This window comes from Mirounga leonina, unplaced genomic scaffold (genome assembly GCF_011800145.1).
Source record: "Mirounga leonina isolate KUSES-001 unplaced genomic scaffold, KU_Mleo_1.0 Mir_357, whole genome shotgun sequence".
Lineage (NCBI taxonomy): Eukaryota > Metazoa > Chordata > Mammalia > Carnivora > Phocidae > Mirounga > Mirounga leonina.
Genome location: NW_023270702.1, coordinates 11184555 through 11192689, shown reverse-complemented (window position 1 = coordinate 11192689; position 8135 = coordinate 11184555). Strand labels below are relative to the sequence as shown.

Below are 8135 nucleotides of genomic sequence, written 5' to 3'. Positions count from 1 at the left end.
CTATTTCCCAGTTGCTATGGCATTAACATCTTGAAGTCAGGGGTTATGTCATACACTTGCCTTTATTTCCAGAACTCAGCCCATGTCCTACACATAATAGGCATGGAATAAATGATTGTTGATATTTTGAAAAAGTCACCAGAAGTGGAAAGATCCCTAGAAATGGGCATATTTATTTTTACATAAGAACTCTAAAAAGAAAGGATTATTTTTCTCATTTCCCAGTCATTTTTGGTTTCTTCAAAATAAGAGAGAGACAAATTTTGAAGAGCTCATTGGTCTTCAGTTGACAACTTATACCTGGATATATATTATTTATTATATTGTATTACATTAATATATTAAATAACTATACTTTATTACTTGAAATTATTCCAGATGTTTTTGACACTCATATCTGCAAGTGTATCTAAGAATTTTACAAAATTTTTTTTAAGATTCTAAATAGTTATGGGGCGCCTGGGTGGCTCAGTCATTAAGCATCTGCCTTTGGCTCAGGTCATGATCCCAGGGTCCTGGGACCGAGTCCCGCATCCGGCTCCCTTTTCGGGGAGAGCCTGCTTCTCCCTCTACCACTCCCCCTGCTTGTTTTCCCTCTATCGCTGTCTCTCTCTCCGTCAAATAAATAAATACAATCTTTAAAAAAAAAAAAAAGATTCTAAATAGTTATTAAGCTGGAATCATTTTTTTGTAAAATATTAATTAGAGAGGCAATGCATACTCACAGTAAACAACATACAACATACAAACTTACACACCAAGTATATAAGTGAAAAATAAGAGTCCTTTACTTTCCCTTACTCTAGTCCCACGCCCCAGTAGTCAACTACATAAATAGTTTCTTAATTGTCCTTCCAGGACTCTTGGCACATATGTCTGAAAGATGTAATAATTATATTTTAAGAATTATGTTATACATGCAACTTCACGTGGTGCTTTTTTTTTCTCTTTTTTTTCCCCAACAAGGGGCTTTTTTCTCTTTACAATATAGCATGTTTCCATGTCAATATATATAAATCTACCTAGTTTTTTAAATTTTAAAATAATACTTGATACCTACAAACAACCTATGTAACAGATATGTAATAATTATTTTTTTTAAGATTTTATTTATTTATTTGACAGAGAGAGACACGGCGAGAGAGGGAACACAAGCAGGGGGAGTGGGAGAGGGAGAAGCAGGCTTCCCGCAGAGCAGGGAGCCCGATGTGGGGCTCAATCCCAGAACCCTGGGATCATGACCTGAGCCAAAGTCAGACACTTAATGACTGAGCCACCCAGGCGCCCCTACAATGTTGTCATTTAAAAAATGTTTATAGGGTAGGGGTGCCTGGGTGGTTCCGTTGGTTGAGCCTCTGCTTTCAGCTCAGGTCATGATCCCGGGGTCCCGAGATGGAACCCAGCAGTGGGCTCCCTGCTCCTCTGCTCAGTGGGGAGCCTGCTTCTCACTCTCCCTCTTGTGCTCTCTCTCTCTCTCAAATAAATAAATCTTTTTTTTTTAATTTTATTTATTTATTTGACAGAGAGAGAGAGTACAAGCAGGGGGAGCTGCAGGAAGAAGGAGAGGGAGAAGCAGACTCCCTGCTGAGCAGAGAGCCTGATGTGGGGGTCTATCCCGAGACCCTGGGATCATGACCTGAGCTGAAGGCAGACGCTCAACCGACTGAGCCACCCAGGCGCCACAATAAGTAAATCTTTGAAAAAATGTTATATAAATGGAATCATAGAGAATGTTGCCTTTTTAGATTGACTTTTTAAAAAGATTTTATTTATTTATTTGAGAGAGAGAATGAGAGACAGCACAAGCGGGGGGGGAGGGGCAGGGGAGGAGGGAGAAGCAGGTTTCCTGCTGAACAGGGAGCCTGCAAGTGGGGCAGGGAGGGGATTGATCCTTGGGTCCCAGGATCACAACGGGAGTCCAAGGCAGATGCATAACCCTCTGAGCCACCCAGGCGCCACTGACTCTTTTTTTTTAAACCAGAACATTTATTGTGTGAATCCTCATTGTTGAAATGCTTAAGATGAATTGGATGTTACAACAGTTGCCCTCTTGGGTTTAGGTGTTGTTCCTTCTCGAAATCCAGGCCTGAATCTGTGAAATGCAATTTGTAGGTGCCTGATCTGATCTGTCGCGGTGGTATTTGGTCTTCTAGCCTTGGCACTCCAGTCACACGTCCACTCCCACTTGGCAGGAGAGCCGTATTGGCCACGGGCTGACTTCTGAAGGTGGTAGGTCTTAGACCACAGCAATAGTACAGCATGCATGTCTCATTGCAATGCTCTCCAGATGACGTCCCCTTCGTCATCTCGTTCCTGCAGCTGAGACCAAAGAGTTGAGATTGACATTTACTGTTCAGAGAAATTCCTTGGAGATTCAGCCAAGTTGTTGCATGCATCCGTAGGTCATTTCTATTGATTGCTGTGTAGTATAAGACTTAATACCATAAGTAATGTGGTATTATCAGACACCACAGCATCTTCTATCACAACACATTTTAATAAATCAAATATAGGGGACTCTAAAAGTCCAGGGTCATGTTATGAAATTAATATAGGCCCAGCCTTGTTTTCAGGAGTGTGATGGCACGTTTGAGTAAGGTCCTGGATGAGATACAGGACAGTCTTTCCAATAGAAAATGTATAGTTAGAAAATATCATTGTGATTGCATGTTCTACCATTTGGTCAACACGATTTACTTTGACCTTCAGGGACAAAAACAGTAATCTTAGACTGAAAGACACCTCCAGAAGGCTTCTGACCTTCTTATCCACTGGGATATCTTCCAGTTCATAGAGGGCAATATGCCTGGTACATGAAGAGCCAACGTGAAAATCAGCTGAGTAGGTCAAACAGGTGAAGTACTCTTTTATAGACTTGCTCTAGTGATTGAAACAACTCCTTACTGAAAGACAGGAAGTGTCATAGTGTCTTAAGGTAGTATTACTCCCCACCCCCTCCAATAGATAATAGTGACCATTCAGAGCAGTTAGGAAACTGTGAAGTAAAGGGAAGCCTGAAGGGGCACCTGGGTGGCTCAGTGGTTAGGCATCTGCCTTCGGCTCAGATCATGATCCCAGGGTCCTGGGATTGAGTCCCACATCGGGCTCCCTGCTCGGTGGGAAGCCTGCTTCTCCATCTCCCACTCCCCCTGCTTGTGTTCCCTCTCTCGCTGTGTCTCTCTCTGCTAAATAAATAAAATCTTAAAAAAAAAAAGGGGGAGGGAAGCCTGAAGAGAACTACAAATTGAGGACACATTTCACCTCACAATTGCTGAAACAGCTATAGAAAGTGATTCAGAAAATGTGAAATAGTATTCCTTCAAAAAGCAGTTTTCTAGGGCGCCTGGGTGGCTCAGTTGGTTAAGCGACTGCCTCAGCTCAGGTCATGATCCTGGAGTCCTGGGATCAAGTCCCCCATCGGGCTCCCTGCTCAGAGTGGGGAGTCTGCTTCACCCTCTGACTGTCTCCCCTCTCATGCTCTTTCTCACTCTCTCTCTCTAAAATAAATAAATTCTTAAAAAAAAAAAAAAAAAAACAGTTTTCTAGGGGCGTCTGGCATAGTTGGTTAAGCATCTGACCCTTGGTTTTGGCTCAGGTCCTGATCTCAGGGTCATGAGATCGAGCCTCACGTCTAGCCCCACATGGGGCTCCATGCTGGGCACGGAGTTTGCTTAAAAAATTTCTCTCCCTCTCCCTGCCTCCCCCTTGTTCTTTCTCTCTAAAATAAATAAATAAATTTCTTTAAAATTTTTTACTTATGTATTTATTTTTAAAGATTTTATTTACTTATTTGACAGAGAGAGAGGGAGAGCACAAGCAAGGGGAGTGGCAGGCAGAAGAAGTGGGACAAGCAGACTCCCTGCTGAGCAGGGAGCTCAATGTGGGGCTCAATCCCAGGACGCTGGGATCATGACCTGAGCCTAAGGCAGACGCTTAACTGACTGAGCCACCCAGGTGCCCCACTCTTTTTTCTTTAAAAGCACTCTTGTCAAAGAAGAAAGTAGAACAGAAAACAACTTTATAAAATATTTAAGAATTCTGCCACATGATAGAATTTCTTTTCCTAATAGATGTTGGCTCTTGGTGAGGTAACGAAGGGAACAAAATCAGAGGAAATCAAGTTAGATACAGTTTTATAGATGAGAGAATATGCATTTGACCCTTTATGTTTTTTATCAATTAAAATGTGATCTAAGAATCTGTAAATTGGAGCAGAATATTCACAGGCAACTAGGAAAATTTGAATAGCAAATTTCCTTGGTTTGCAGATCGCACATAAATGTAACTTTGAAAACATAGATAAGAGAGAACCGGAGAGAAATAAAGACTAATTTACCTCAGTGACAAAATAATGTCTAGATCCCCAAACAATTATTTTCCTGTTTATACTAAAAGTGTTTTATATGTTACTTAGCTTTTAAGATAAGTATCTCTATTTTCTTTTTCAATTTGACATGTAAGCATAGATTCAGTGGGTGTCCTTGAAATAGTTTCTTCACTTCCATGCATCTTTTTTTTTCTTTAAGTGCAAAAGGGCATATGGAGAAAAATAATACTGAAAGACCAGGATGAGGATAAAACATCTTTTATAGGTCAACTATTCAGACCCAGTAAACACCCCACACAGCATGACCAAAACCAACTTCAGCTGCTTCTCTCAGTGCAAACCACAGTGAAAACCAGAAATTCAGGGATAATCGGAATCTCCTTCTCTTCCACCAATCTTCCCCACATCAGTTATTAAATTCTCTTCATACCAGCTTCTTTCTTAACAGTCCCTTTCTCTTTCTTCACAATGGCCACAATTTCAGGCTCTTGCCGCTTTTTTTCCATTTTACTGCAGGGACATCTTGACTGCTCTCTCCGGCTCTGATCCAGCGAGATCCTGTGATCTATCCTACAATGATCTTTCTGAAACAAAAGTCTAATCGGGGGCACATCTGCCTGCACTCCTTCAAAGGCACTGCATAGGATTCAGAATAAAATCCAAACCCTTTAGTTTAAGGCACAAATCTCGTCACGGTCTGGTCCCCGCCTGTGGCTTTTGCACCATCAGCTACCATTTTAAGACACTGTTCACTGCACGCAGTAGCCTGAATATATCTCTCTATTGTCCTCTGTCTTGCCTTCAAACACCTGCTCCCTATGACTCTTTTAAGAATAGTCATGAACTCGGGGCGCCTGGGTGGCTCAGTCGTTAAGCGTCTGCCTTAGGCTCAGGTCATGGTCCCAGGGTCCTGGGATCGAGCCCCGCATCGGGCTCCCTGCTCTGCGGGAAGCCTGCTTCTCCCTCTCCCACTCACCCTGCTCGTGTTCCCTCATTCGCTGTGTCTCTCTCTGTCAAATAAATCAATAAAATCTTTAAAAAAAACAGTCATGAACTCTAGGGCATTGGACTTCGTGACAACTATTTTTGCCTACTCAGAATAGTTCCCTTCCTCCAAGGTTCTTTGGGTTCTGGATAGCCGTGGTATTAATGCACCAAATTTAGTGCCATTTTAAAAACTAGAATCCACCAAAATAGAAATTAATGTAGTATTAAGATACAGTATTATGGGGGCACCTGGCTGGCTCAGTCGGTAGAGCATGTGACTCCTGATTTCAGGGTCGTGAGTTCAAGCCCCACGTTGGGTGTGGAGTGTACTTTATTATTATTATTTTTAAAGATTTTATTTATTTATTTGACAGAGAGAGACACAGCGAGAGAGGGAACACAAGCAGGGGGAGTGGGAGAGGGAGAAGCAGGCTTCCTGCTGAGCAGGGAGCCCAATGTGGGGCTCAATCCCAGGACTCTGGGGTCATGACCTGAGCCATAGGCAGACGCCCAACGACTGAGCCACCCAGGCGCCCCTGGAGTACTTAAAAACAAAAACAAAAAAAAGAATAAATAAATAAATAAAAGATGTGGTATTGTGAAAAGACAACTTGTAAAATCGATTTGATTTAAAAATCTGGTACAGTCTATGATACTCCTCAGTATACAGTGAAATGAAAAGAGCATGAGCTTTGGAAAAAGATAACCCAGGCTCAAATCCTTATTCACCCTTTGGGTAACAGCTATTCTCCCTTCATTTCATCTATAAAATCCTTACCCTGAAAAATGGAGACAAAAACACTCTTCTTACTATGTTGTGAATAGATTGAGATAATGACTTAAATAGTCAGTTTACAAATTTATAAGAGAGTAGCTGTCATTTGAAGCGGACTTACCACAACAAAATGAAAAATTTTTTAAAAGATAATAGTTGAACAGCAATGGCTTATTGGGCATTTTCTCTTGCAGAAACAAACTCCTCCAAAATAAGATGGGCATATATATCAGTAATTACAGAAAGCAAGCTAAAGCCTCAACAAAATGGTGGATCATTAATGTTTTACCAGGCAAATCTTGTAATCCCTTTTAAACAGATGCTATCGGTGCCTCTTTCCAACAGCCCTGTAACCTCTGCTTACCTGATTCCAGCCTTGCTCAGCCTGCTGGCCTGAGATCTCCCCTCCTTTACTCTATTTGATTGTCAACAAGCTTCAGGTCTTCCCTATAGACCACCAGGCCATTTTTGGAGAAGGTGTTTTCTTGGTTTGTTTTGTTTTGTTTTGAATTCTGAGTTTGTGCTAAGCACTTTATATCCATTAATTCATTTAATCTAATGGGACAAGTATTATTTTGTGTTTTTTTATGTTATCTTTATTTTTTTATTGAGGTATAACTGACAATATTGTATTAGTTTCCAGTGTATGATGTAATGATTCAATACTTATATATATTGCAAAATGATCACCACAATAGGTCTAGTCACCACATATAGTTACATATTTTTTTCTCATGATGAAAACTTTTTATAATTTATTCTCTTAGCAACTTTCAAATATACTAACACAGTATTATTATTATTTTTTTAAAGATTTCATTTACTTGACAGAGACACAGCAAGCGAGGGAACACAAGCAGGGGGAGTGGGAGAGGGAGAAGCAGGCTTCCCGCAGAGCAGGGAGCCCGATGCGGGACTTGATCCCAGGACCCTGGGATCATGACCTGAGCCAAAGGCAGACGCCTAACAACTGAGCCACCCAGGCGCCCCCTAACACAGTAATACTAACAATATTTGCCATGCTGTACATTACATCCCTGTGACTTACTTATTTTTTAACTGGAAGTTTGTAGCTTTTTTTTTTAAGATTTTATTTTTAAGTAACCTCTACACCCAACGTGGGGCTCAAACTTATAACCCCCAGATCAAGAGTAGCATGCTCTACCAACTGAGCCGGCCAGGTGCCCCTGAAGTGTGTAGCTTTTGACCCTCTACCTACTTTGCCAACCCCCACTCACCCCCTCAGACAGTTACTGATTTCCCACACATTTTACAGAGAAATAACCTGAGGCAGAAGTTGAAGCCTGTGTTGTTCAATAGTCTAAGCCAGTAGCACATGGGACAATTGCGCACTTGAAACATATCTGGGATCCCTGGCCGGCTGGGTCGGCAGAGCATGCAGCTCTTGATCTCAGGGTTGTGAGTTTAAGTCCTATGTTGGATGTGGTGCCTATTTTTTAAAAAAAGAAAGAAAAATGTGGTTTGTCTGAACTGAAATATACAGATAAAACACACATAGGATTTCAAAGATTTCAAATTAAAAGAATGTAAACTCTATCATTAATATTGGTTTACATTAGTTACATGTTGAAATAATATTTTGTGTATATTGGTGTAAGTAAAATATTTAACAAAATTAATTACACTTGTTTCTTTAACTTTCTGTAACTTGGCTACTATAAAAATTTTAAATTACTTATGTGTCTCATGAGTAATATGTGTCTCATGAGTAATATGTGTCTCATAAGCTTTTATGGGACAGCACTGGTTTAAGCAATTTGCTCAAGATCACTCTGATAATATCAGAGGCAGAGTGAGAACCAGGTGGTCTGACATCACACACACACACCCCAACCTCCCCCACCCCCCCCCACCCCCGGCATACACTCTTTACCCGTGTGCTCTGAGTCTGCATAAAGCCCTGAATGCCTTCAGCACATAGTAGTACCACAAATTCAGCGAATTTATATACTTTGGTCTTTTTCCTTCTATGTTCACTACTAACATGCTCCCTATCTGTACCTCTGCTTCCTTCTAAAATACATG

General features: G+C 41.1%; 1 non-coding gene and 1 pseudogene across 1 annotated transcript; one reads left to right on the top strand and one right to left on the bottom strand.

Moving 5' to 3' along the window:
• Positions 1-1866: 1866 nt before the first annotated feature.
• On the bottom strand, positions 1867-7482 carry LOC118027105 (annotated as a pseudogene).
• On the top strand, positions 5562-5634 carry TRNAR-CCU. Its single transcript has one exon. It is a non-coding gene; the product is annotated as a tRNA-Arg (tRNA).
• Positions 7483-8135: the final 653 nt, after the last annotated feature.